This window comes from Procambarus clarkii, chromosome 71 (genome assembly GCF_040958095.1).
Source record: "Procambarus clarkii isolate CNS0578487 chromosome 71, FALCON_Pclarkii_2.0, whole genome shotgun sequence".
Lineage (NCBI taxonomy): Eukaryota > Metazoa > Arthropoda > Malacostraca > Decapoda > Cambaridae > Procambarus > Procambarus clarkii.
Genome location: NC_091220.1, coordinates 3,651,195 through 3,663,640, shown reverse-complemented (window position 1 = coordinate 3,663,640; position 12,446 = coordinate 3,651,195). Strand labels below are relative to the sequence as shown.

Sequence of the window (12,446 nt, the reverse complement as noted above, 5' to 3'; positions counted from 1 at the left end):
CTCCTTACTCTCTCCCCGTATATAGCCTGAGCGCCGCGCAAAACCATTGCAGCTGGCCCTTATCGCTGCTTTGATGTCAGGGGGCGAATTTCGCCTATAACGTCACGTTGGCTTCACTTCCTCCCCCCTTTTTTTCTAGAATTACTGAGTGTAGCCTCATGGCTTCCCTTCTACTCTACCTGAAGCTCTGTGACATGATCCCGGGGGACCTTCTCAAGCCTAACACTAAGTAATGGTGCCGATGAGGTAATATACAGTATATACATGCACATTCATTATCACAATAAATACCTCATTAAAATCATTTCACAACGAATGTCACTAAAGCATCATACTGCCACTGGCTCGCCTCTAGCGAGATTCCTGTAACAACTTAAGAAGAAATTAGTATATCTTATATAGTATATTATATAGTATATTACTATATATCTATAGTATATAGATTAGTATATCTTATATTACTAAGAAATTAGTATATCTACTCGGCTCGCCCACTGCAACCACCAACACCTGAAATTTTGAAATTCTACCTTGTAATCTTATCCATAAGACTTACCCACTCCGACATAATTAACGAAAATTTTAATGAGAATAATGAATTTTTATTCGTCTTTTATGAGTTTTGCTAGATATATCGACTTGGCTCGCCTACTGCAGCCACCAACTCCTGCAATTATCCACATTTCATCTTATCCATACGACTTACCCACTCCGACACACCATCACTTCTGGTCATCCCAACCACTGATGACCTCAATATAATGCCACACATCCCTACAACCACTTCCTGCGTCCTAACGCACCGACCTTGCTACGCCGATACTCACCTTACCGACTACTACCTGGCGCCCCTGCTCCACCATATACTCCACAACACCACACTCCATGCCAGGCGTCCAAACGCCACTACACTACACCACCCAGTTGCGTCCCCAACGCTCTCAACACAACACCCGGCGTCCCCAACGCTCTCAACACAACACACGGCGTCCCCAACGCCCTCAACACAACACACGGCGTCCCCAACGCCCTCAACACAACACACGGCGTCCCCAACGCCCTCAACACAACACCCGGCGTCCCCAACGCCCTCAACACAACACCCGGCGTCCCCAACGCCCTCAACACAACACACGGCGTCCCCAACGCCCTCAACACAACACACGGCGTCCCCAACGCTCTCAACACAACACACGGAGTCCCCAACGCCCTCAACACAACACACGGCGTCCCCAACGCCCTCAACACAACACACGGCGTCCCCAACGCCCTCAACACAATACACGGCGTCCCCAACGCCCTCAACACACCACACGGCGTCCCCAACGCCATCAACACAACACACACGGCGTCCCCAACGCCCTCAACACAACACCCGGCGTCCCCAACGCCCTCAACACAACACACGGCGTCCCCAACGCCCTCAACACAACACACGGCGTCCCCAACGCCCTCAACACAACACACGGCGTCCCCAACGCCCTCAACACAACACACGGCGTCCCCAACGCCCTCAACACAACACCCGGCGTCCCCAACGCCCTCAACACAACACCCGGCGTCCCCAACGCCCTCAACACAACACACGGCGTCCCCAACGCTCTCAACACAACACACGGCGTCCCCAACGCCATCAACACAACACACACGGCGTCCCCAACGCCATCAACACAACACACGGCGTTCCCAACGCCATCAACACAACACACACGGCGTCCCCCAACACCATTACCACCACAGGCATATGCCTTGCGCCAGAGCGCATCAAAACACCACGAAACGTCACCACCAATAAATAACCAGACGCCACACACACTCCCTTTTCTCTCGTAATCCGTTAATTACCTGACCAACACTCGTCAGGCATAATTTCTTGTGTAGTGGCCACCCGCCACACTCTACCACCTGCGTTAACATACTTCAACGCTAATGTCTACAATACACCCGGTGTTACAACAACCAGTAACGCTACACATGCTAAACCTTGGCACTACAATCCCAACAATGTCATGCACTATACTACATCCATAATATCAACAGTCAAAACATGCACATTACACTACAGTAAACTAGTCATTACGCTGTCGTCTAATACGCCACTACACATGCATTACACTACTCACTCTCGTCCTTCCGCCAATATACAATCATTCACTACACTTGGCGTCCAAACGCCAGTACACACTGCGTCGCCACCTCTGGACGCCACACACCCCCACCGACGGGACACGCTCTCCGTGTCCCAGGTAACACTCTCCATAATGCTACCTGCACCCACAAAAAAATCTCCATGGACCTTTCCACGGTACACAAGACATCGAACCCCAGACGTCAAATTACGCGTCGCTCGCTATGCCTTGCAGTTCACAATTCACTTCGCCTATTTTCTGTATCGATGTAACGCCTGAAATCGCTCAAATCTTTACGTAATATTTAATAATATTTAAAATATTCGATCTACACTTTACATGATATTTAATTGACTTCAAATTAAGTAGATTTCACGATTGATTTGTCCTTAGCAACGGTTTCTCACTATTACCACCATACCGACGATATAAATCAAGCTCCAAGGTGCGGCTCGCTCGGCCCACCCATTGCTTGGCCCGCACATGGCCCACGCTGGCCCACATTCACCCGCGCTAGTTTTACTCGCCCCTCTGTATAATCCGCACTACGAACACTGTATAATCCGCACTACGAACACTGCACTTGTTTTGCCTCCCGATGAATCAGTGGTCCAGACTTGCATCTTTGCCGTCTCTTGTTGCAGGAATCTGGAAAGAAAGAAATAAACCCCACATGTGCCCCACAATGGCCTAGTCCCTTTAATTAACTAACACCTCTGACCTGGTCTCACCTGACCCTTCTTTCCTCCGTCTAGTAACCACCATTCTCACCACAACCCGACGTCTACCATTTCCCGAACATTCCCTCACCAACTAAACCAGAAACACACTTCCTTCATCTCGCAAAGTGTTCCAAAACCTGTTTGCGCTGCCACCAAATATGTCGTGACGCTGAACCCCGGTTCATTCCGAACACAGCGATTACACAACACATAACATCTTGCCTCAGCAACCGTTACTACCACCTATACTCCTACACACACCAGACCCTTGAGGCGTACCACTCGGTTTGTACTGGAACACAATGAATGAACATATGGAAGGTATTTAAAGGCCGTCGGGTTTTGTCATTTAATTACAAAGAATAGACTCTGACAAATAAATACATATGAACATACTCTATTAGGTCAATACACTTCCAATACCCATTGACCACTTGACCTCCGCGATCACCACCCACACTCGTAACTTCCGCCTAAGTCCCTAATACGGAATGATTACTACAACGCTCCACACCCGGTTAGTCTTTCATTCAATACTCACATACTGCAGACTTAACTTGGTCACTAAGATCACATTAGGCTCTCGCATAGCTGTCTGCTACACTTCGCTGCTGCCGCAAACGGGGATCCAGAGGACTTCTCAGTTCAACTCCCACAATCAGACTGGCTCCAATCAGCCATCTACCTCAACCATTTCACCCCGCCTCTCAAGGAAGGTATAATCCGATTAACCTTATCCCTAGAAGTAGTAATCTTGTTCCTAGAAGCCTGAAGAAGAATAATTCCTCTTTCCAGGAATTATTAATTTGGCTAAACAGCTTCGGTCTTAATCCATTGACCTTTCTTAGATATGTGATCCATAGTCTGTCTGCTTAACATGTACTTCCAATCATCATTCGTTAAGTGTTGTAGTAATGATCCTCTAGCTAATAATTCCTACTAACTTGTGGATTACAACAATCATCTCTCTTATCCCCTCAGCATCCTCAGCTTCCCTATCTCCTCAGCATCCTAATCTTCCCTATCCCCTCAACATCCTCAGCTTCCCTATCTCCTCAGCATCCTCATCTTCCCTATCCCCTCAGCATCCTCATCTTCCCTATCCCCTCAGCATCCTCATCTTCCCTATCCCCTCAGCATCCTCATCTTCCCTATCCCCTCAGCATCATCATCTTCCCTATCCCCTCAGCATCCTCATCTTCCCTATCCCCTCAGCATCCTCATCTTCCCTATCCCCTCAGCATCCTCATCTTCCCTATCCCCTAAGCATCCTCATCTTCCCTATCCCCTCAGCATCATTATCTTCACCATCACCGCAGCATCATCATCTTCACCTTCAGGAGTGTTGCCACCTAGTCTGACTTAGATTTTGTGCAGATAATTTTAACCCTAAAAACCAGCCTTGCGTCACCAGTTGACAGTGTGTGGTTGTGAGTAAGGGTAGTGGCAGTGTCACTGCTCTTGCTCCGCCAGCAGTCACTGTTGACCAGCTGACTGAGGTTGAGACGACAGTCGCCCCTCTGCTACCTGTCTCATCCTCAGCATCCTCATCTTCCCTATCCCCTCAGCATCATCATCTCCCTTATCCCCTCAGCATCATCATCTTCCCTATTCTCTCAGCATCCTCATCTTCCCTATTCTCTCAGCATCCTCATCTTCCTTATCCTCTCGTGATAAGAAGTGTCTTACTTCTTACGACCCTTACTTCACCATTAATCACTGTCAACACCACCCTCACCATTGACAGTTCCACCCTCACTAAATAACGTGATCTGAGATAGTGTAATGACCTCGTTACCTTCAAAACTGATAACAATTAACTAAAACATTGTTTCTGGTCTTGTGAATATCAAGAGTATATTTCCATTGATTTCACGGCCTTTCTACTTCAGTAATAATGAGTTGTGTTGGTGGATTGATGGTTTGGGGTGTGTTGTTGATGGTAGTGATGAGCTTGATGACTTACCGTGAGTGGAGGCGAGTGGAGATGACCAAGATGGAGCTGAGTCTGCTCCAAGATCAAGCAGCAGACTGGCAGAGTCAGCAGACAGGGCTGATGCATCTGGCACGGACTCTTGCAGCCATGATGGGGTTAATCCCAGCACTGCCTGAGCTAGACTCATCTCTCCTCGAGTCTCCAGATGATGACTCCGTCTGGCATTGGATGGCATTATACGCACGGTTGAGTGAAACTCTTCAGTAGATTAATGAGTTGAAGAAATTTTTGTGGGAAGTTGGCGTGGAACCACTGCGCCTGACTAAGCCGGCATAGTTGACTTTTCTTATAATAATGAGTGGAATTCTCCTGATGAGTTTGACGTGTGAGATGGTGGTTGATTGGGTGATTGATGATGACGAGTCGAGCAACCAGCTTGAATATGATGATGATGATGATGATGAGTCGAGCGACCAGCTGGAATATAATGATTAGTCGGGCATGGCGCTTAAATTCGACACCCACACTCTAATGACGGAAAAATTGGAGAAGCTAACAGGATAATTTATGGTTAAAAGTTTACTGTGCTCCAAGACGACCGTAAACTGGGACGGTGTCTATAGTGAACTTGGGACCCACACACTAATGACCAGAACAAATGAGAAACAAAAAGGATAATCAACTGACAAAAGGAAATTCCGCAACAAGACGACCGTAGACTGGGAAGACATCTGCGGTCAGCTACAACAACAGAACCTCAACAACAGTTGAGCAGAACCATTGCCCAGGGCAAGGTTGACTACCCCGCAGCCCTGTGGCAGTTGACAGTTGATATGATGTCCTAATGAGTTGAGAGATGTGTTAGATGGTTAGTGAAGGGACCAGTCTATTAGAGAGAGTGAGTTGAAGGATGTATTAGAAGGTTGGTGTGTGTGTGTGTGTACTCACCTAGTTGTGTCTGCAGGATCGAGCATTGACTCATGGATCCCGCCTTTCGAGCATCGGTTGTTTAAAGGAATGACTCCTGTCCCATTTCCCTATCATATCTGGTTTTAAAATTATGAATAGTATTTGCTTCCACAACCTGTTCCTGAAGTGCATTCCATTTTCCCACTACTCTCACGCTAAAAGAAAACTTCCTAACATCTCTGTGACTCATCTGAGTTTCAAGCTTCCATCCATGTCCCCTCGTTCTGTTACTATTCCGTGTGAACATTTCGTCTATGTCCACTCTGTCAATCCCTCTGAGTATTTTATACGTTCCTATCATGTCCCCCCTCTCCCTCCTTCTTTCTAGTGTCGAAAGGCACAGTTCCCTCAGGCGCTCCTCATACCCCATTCCTCGCAGCTCTGGGACGAGTGTCGTTGCAAACCTCTGAACCTTTTCCAGTTTCATTATATGCTTCTTCAGATGGGGACTCCATGATGAGGCGGCATACTCTAAGACTGGCCTCACGTAGGCAGTGTAAAGCGCCCTAAATGCCCCCTTTCTTAGGTTTCTGAATGATGTTCTAACTTTTGCCAGTATAGAGTCCGCTGCTATCGTTATCCTATTTATACGTGCCTCAGGAGAGAGATTAGGTGTTACGTCCACACCCAGGTCTCTTTCGCGTCGTCACAGGTAGGCTGTTCCTCTTCATTGTGTACTGTCCCTTTGGTCTCCTATCTCCTAGTCCCATTTCCATAACTTTACTCCATAACTTTAGCTCGTGTTGAATTCCAGTAGCCATTTCTCTGACCATCTCAGCAACCTGTTCAGGTCCTCTTGGAGGATCCTGCAATCCTCATCTGTCACAACTCTTCTCATCAACTTTGCGTCATCCGCAAACATCGACATGTAGGATTCTACGCCTGCAAACATGTCGTTAACATATACAAGAAATAGAATTGGTCCCAGCACCGATCCTTGTGGTACTCCACTTGTTACTGTTCGCCAGTCCGACTTCTCGCCCCTTACCGTAACTCTTTGGCTCCTTCCTGTTAGGTAGTTCCTTATCCATGCTAGGACCTTTCCCCCAATCCCCGCCTGCCTCTCGAGTTTGAATAGCAGTCTCATGTGCGGTACTGTATCAAAGGCTTTTTGGCAGTTCAGAAATATGCAGTCTGCCCAACCATCTCTGTCCTGTCTTATCCTCGTTATTTTATCATAAAATTCCAGAAGGTTTGTTAGGCACGATTTCCCTGTCCAGAACCCATGTTGATGTTTGTTCACAAACCTAGTGTTCTCCAGGTGTGCAACCAGTCGTAGTCTATTTATTCTTTCCAGTATTTTACAGGGGATGCTTGTCAGTGATACGAGTCTATAGTTAAGTGCCTCCTCCCTATCGCCTTTCTTGAAGATCGGCACGACATTTGCCTTCTTCCAGCAGCTGGGCAATTCTCCCGACATAAGTGACTCATTAAAGATCATTGCCAGAGGTATGCTGAGGGCCTGCGTTGCTTCTTTTAGTATCCACGGTGATACTTTGTCTGGTCCAACTGCTTTAGTTGCATCTAGAGTTGTCAACTGTTTCATTACCTCCTCTGCTGTCACCTCTATATCTGATAGTCTTTCATCTAAGGTAACCCCCTTCCAACAATGGGAGCTGCTCAGGCTCGGTAGTGAACACTGCATGGAAACTGGCCTTCAGTGCCTCGCAGATTTCCTTGTCACTTTCAGTATATGCCCCCTCTGTCTTCCTTAGTCTTGTCACTTGGTCGTTCACCAACATTTTTCTTCTTATATGACTGTGTTGAAACTTAGGTTGTTTTTTCGCTTTGATTGCAATATCGTTCTCATAGACCCTTTCCGATGTTCGTCTTATGTTAATGTAATCGTTCCTAGCTCTGTTGCATCTGATCCAGTTGTCCTCTGTCCTTTGTCTTCTGTACTTCCTCCACTCCCGCCTGCTGGCCATTTTTGCTTCCTGACACTGTCTATTAAACCATGGGTTATATTCCTTCTTATTTTTTCCCTTTACTGTTGGTATAAATCTCTCTTCGACCTCCTGGCATTTCTGTATGACTAGGTCCATCATATCTTGGACTGTTTTTCCTCTAATTTCTTCCCCCCACCGCACTTCACCCAGATAGTCCCTTATTCTCTTATAGTCCCCTTTCTTGTAGTCAACTCTCCTTTCCCAGATCTCTTGTCCCATGGTCATAAGTTTAAATTCCATCATGTAGTCAAAGACTAGGACGCAATGGTCACTGGCCCCTAGAGGTATTTCATGCTCTAAATTCTCAATATCTTCTACGTTTTGGGTGAAAATCAGGTCTAATAGGCTCGGTGCATCTCCTCCTCTTTCCCTTGTGTCTTCCTTCACATGTTGTGTTAGGAAATTCCTGTCTATAACATCTACTAATTTTGCTCCCCACGTTTCGTCCCCTCCATGGGGATTCCTTGATTCCCTATTTATCTCTCCATGATTTAGGTCCCCCATGATCAGCAGCTTCGCTCTCATTCTGTGGGCTAGTGTTGCTGCCTTCTGCAGTTCATCTATACATGCCTTGTTGTTGTCATCATACTCCTGCCTGGGTCTTCTACTGTTTGGTGAGGGGATTGTAGATTACCAAGATCACAATCTTCCTCCCATCTACTGTCAGAGTTCCATGTATGAAGCTTGTGCACTCATTGGTAACCCGTTTTCCCAGGTCTTCAAACTTCCATTTCCGCTTTATTAGGAGTGCCACTCCCCCTCCCTGTCTCTGTGTCCTCTCTTTTCGTATCACCTGGTACCCTTCAGGAAAGATTGCATCTGAGATCATGTCATTAATTTTAGTTTCCACAATTGCAACTATGTCAGGATCTGCCTCACTCACTCTTTCTTTTATCTCTTCTGCTTTATTAGATACCCCATCAGCATTGGTGTACCAAACCTTGAGATTCTTCGTGGAAACTCTTGTACCAGAGTTCTCCCTTTCTCTGGGAGTCTGGGGGGATCTGGGGGTGTCTGGGGGATGACTGGGGGCGGGGAGGATCCGGGGGGTGTCCAGGGGAGATCCGGGGGGTGTCTAAGGGGTCCGGGGGGTGTATGGGGGGTGAAAGAGGTCGGGAGGGGTGCTTGGGGGGCTAATGGGGGCTGGGCTTCTAGGAAGGTAGGTAGGAGGGTCTGGGGTAGGGCCTGGGTAGGTAGGTCTGGAGTAGGAAGGGCATACTGGGTCTCAAGATTAGGGAGGGTCTGATAGGCATAGAGGGGTTAGGAGATAGCGTAAGGTTGGGAGTCAGATAGAGGTTGAAAGGTTGGAAGGGGAAGGATAGAGGGGGTGGGGGGAACCTCCCACCCCCCTCGCAAGGGTGGGGGGGGGGTCACATGGAAGGAGAGGGGATGAGGAGGGGTGAGGGTTGGGTAGGTTTTGGGGGTTGAGGGGATGAGGGCTGGGTGGGTTTTTGGGGTTGAGGGGATGAGGGCTGGGTGGGTTTTGGGTGTTGAGGGGACGAGGGCTGGATGGGTTTTGGGGGTTGAGGTGATGAGAGGGTGTTACGGCCCTCTCGGGACGCAACGGGGTCCTTACTCTGATGTTGTTAGAGGAAGTTATATCCGACCCCAAGCCAGCAGAGGCTTTCAAGGGATGCGATCCGTGACGCAAGTAACTTAAAGGGGAAGGGAAATAAAGGCAAAAACTTAATATAATATAATGTCCGTCACCAATAAATAATATATAAAACGGTTACACAAGGGGGGGGAGGGTATTAACACTATACAAGGGGATTAATCCATAATCGTTGTCTTCTGCTGAAGACGCTGGTGCTACAACTCTTGGTGCTGAGTCCTTGGTGCTTTCTTCGTGGCCTCACGATGTGTCCTCTGAGAATGCCGAGCTTACCCGGGCCACAGGTCAGCCAAAACACAGGTCCACTGGGGGCACCGCCGTGGAGGCCGTCAACCACACGTCCAGCTGGTCTGCTGGCAGGTTCTGAGCCAACAAGGCTGGTACGGCCACCCCACGAACGATAAAAGGGGAACGTCCTAGACAGGAGCCTCGTGTGACAACACCAGTCACTCTCCTGTCTTCAATACCCCAGTGGATGATCGTCTCCAACAGTCGGTCCCGGGTAAATCCTTTCACTGCCACTCCACTGGCAGGCTAACACACCACAGTGTTCTTCCGGGGGGGACGACGTCACAACAGCTGCAGCAAGGTTCAAGGTATGGAGACTGGCTGCCTCGGGTAGACTGACTCAACCTTCAACACAGTGGTCCCAGGTCAGCTCTGTAAGCAGACACGTCATCAATAACCGGGACACTAATACACCTCACTTACGGGCTCGGGCACAAACACCTGACGTATCCAGCCCATAGATGGCGCTGTCGTCGAAGCACCACTTCACCAGAGGTCAGGAGCGGCGGTGTTGAGCGCGGAACCAGACTGGAAACTGGTCCTCGAGGCCAGTACACGCTGTCCTCACCAGGTGTCGTCGTCCGTTTGGCGGGGGTTTCGGGAGCTGACCCACAGATGGCGTGGTTGTCACTGCTCCAGGCTTGGACGCTGGATCCGGGTTCGTAACACCTCCCCACCAAAAAGAATTTGGTTTGAGGTTCTATAAAAAGAAACACAAACCAAATTAGTACGGCGACACAACTCCAAATGGACTTACTTAAACTATGAACTGGAGTGATGAGGCTGTCTTGTCCACAGAACTTTTCTACTGAGAAACCCTGGCACAAAGGGAGCTTGAAAATGGCAGGCGATGACCTGCCTGACGTAATCTCCCACGTCTCCACTGCGATGTCAAGCAGGGGCATCCTCTCACATGTCTCAAGTAAGGATCTGTGTGGACACGATCTGGGGCGACTCGACACTTCCTTATGTCGTGGCACTGATGATGGCTGGACACAGACGGCATTTCTGGTACCGGTCCGATGGTCCTCAGGGGAGACAGGAACCTGGAATACAGGGGTCTGATAATTCAGAGTGATAGCGACAGCGGGTAAAACAGTACTTACAGCATACTCTACTAGGTCCACACCTAGTCCCAACGGGGCTGTTCGTACGCCGCAGATGGCATTCGCTCTGCCACCGTCAGGTCGACCAACGTTCCGCATAACGCTGTGTTGAGGCTCAGCAATCACGCGGGGGGTGTCAACCTGTCGGAAACAGTCACTCATATTATCACATGTCGTACCTCCTGTATCAACCATCACCTTCCAGGTCCCTTCTTCAACTGCAACACTTGCAGTACAAGTCTCCGATCCCTGGGACCTCTTCACGATGTTCATGGGAGCCATCATTCGTCGGGTCGTCCACCGGTCCTCACTGAGAGCACAAACGAGAACACATACGAGATTCAAACAAAATACCGATAGGAAACATTTGGTAAGTCGAGGGATAAGTTTCCCGAGCTTGTCATGCCCATAGCCGGCACCATCCACTAGCCTGGCTTGGACAGAAGAGGGCACTAGACCTTTTGAACACACCTCACATACCTCTGACGTCTGGGGAATCTCTGGCTGGTCCACTACACGCTGTAACTTGCCATACCGCAAGCACACCTCAGCCTTCGCTCCAGACTCGTTGGTATCCGTGGGTGTCTGCACACAAGGCCTCTCTTCTAGCTCAGGTACTTCTGCCATCGTCACCTCATGTTCCTTGTCGAGAGAAGAATCAGGAGACACTGCTAGATAACTGTCGATCTGCGGGGGAGAGGACAAATTAGACATGTTCAAATCCGGGTCTGTCTTTACCTGGACATTACCATTGCCTGTTACCTCAGACCGTGCTGTTCCGGTAGACTCGTCCGCAACCTTGGGATGATTGGTGCTCCAGTCGGTCACCAAGTTGTTGGCTAGTACCACGTCAATCCCAGCCACAGGGAGGGTATCGACTACTGCCAACTCACATGTGCCGCTGAAATAAGGCGAGTCAAGATGTACTGGCACTAAGGGGGCGATGTACTGCGTCCTAGGAAACCCAACCAGGACAACCTTTTGTCGCCCATCCACACTTACTCCCTCGGGTAACGAGCTCTTCACGATCAGGGACTGGGCTGCTCCACTATCTCTGAGCACTACAATTGATCTACCAGTATGATCACTCGATACATACCCGCCTGAAGTGTGAGGGGAAAACAATCTGGGTTCTTCCTGCGTCGTCGTCGACTGGCTTCCTGCTGGTGATGTAACACAGCTCATCATCATCACCTCCCTACGTGCGCTGCCACCTCTTCTGCCTCGGCACCTAGCAGCTACATGCCCTTTCTGCCCACAAGTCCAGCACACCATATTCCTCCTTGGACTCCGGTGTTTCGGACTGCTAGGACTTGTTCTTCGGGGGCTACTTGGGGGCGTCTTCTTAGCGCTTCGTGGGACGGGAGTCTCTTCATCGTCCTGAGGTCTGTCAAACCGGCGCTGGTAATTCCTCGGGACGTACTTAGCAGACGGCCTATGAGTCAGGATATACTCTTCAGCCATGGTGGCTGCTGCACTCAAGGTCTCCACCTGCTGTTCCTCTAAGTACGTCTTGAGGTCTCCAGATAAACAATCCTTGAAGTCTTCGAGCAGAATCAGCTGCTCGAGGTCTTCCTTGGTCTCCACCTTCCGAGAGGCACACCATTCTTGGAAAAGTCGCTCCTTGATCGTGGCGAACTCGGTGAAAGTGTGCTCTGAGGTCTTCTTCAGGTTTCTGAACTTTTGCCTATATGCCTCAGGTACCAATTGGTACGCCATGAGCACCACTTTC

At 49.1% G+C, this 12,446-nt stretch overlaps 1 long non-coding RNA gene across 1 annotated transcript in view; it reads left to right on the top strand.

Annotated features, from left to right (window-relative positions):
• Window positions 1–4,685: 4,685 nt before the first annotated feature.
• Window positions 4,686–12,446, top strand: part of LOC138356214 (uncharacterized) — a 230,543-nt gene continuing 222,782 nt past the window's right edge. Inside the window, exon 1 of the long non-coding RNA XR_011224249.1 lies at window positions 4,686–5,685. This is a non-coding gene — a long non-coding RNA (uncharacterized lncRNA). The remainder of the gene's footprint in view (window positions 5,686–12,446) is intronic.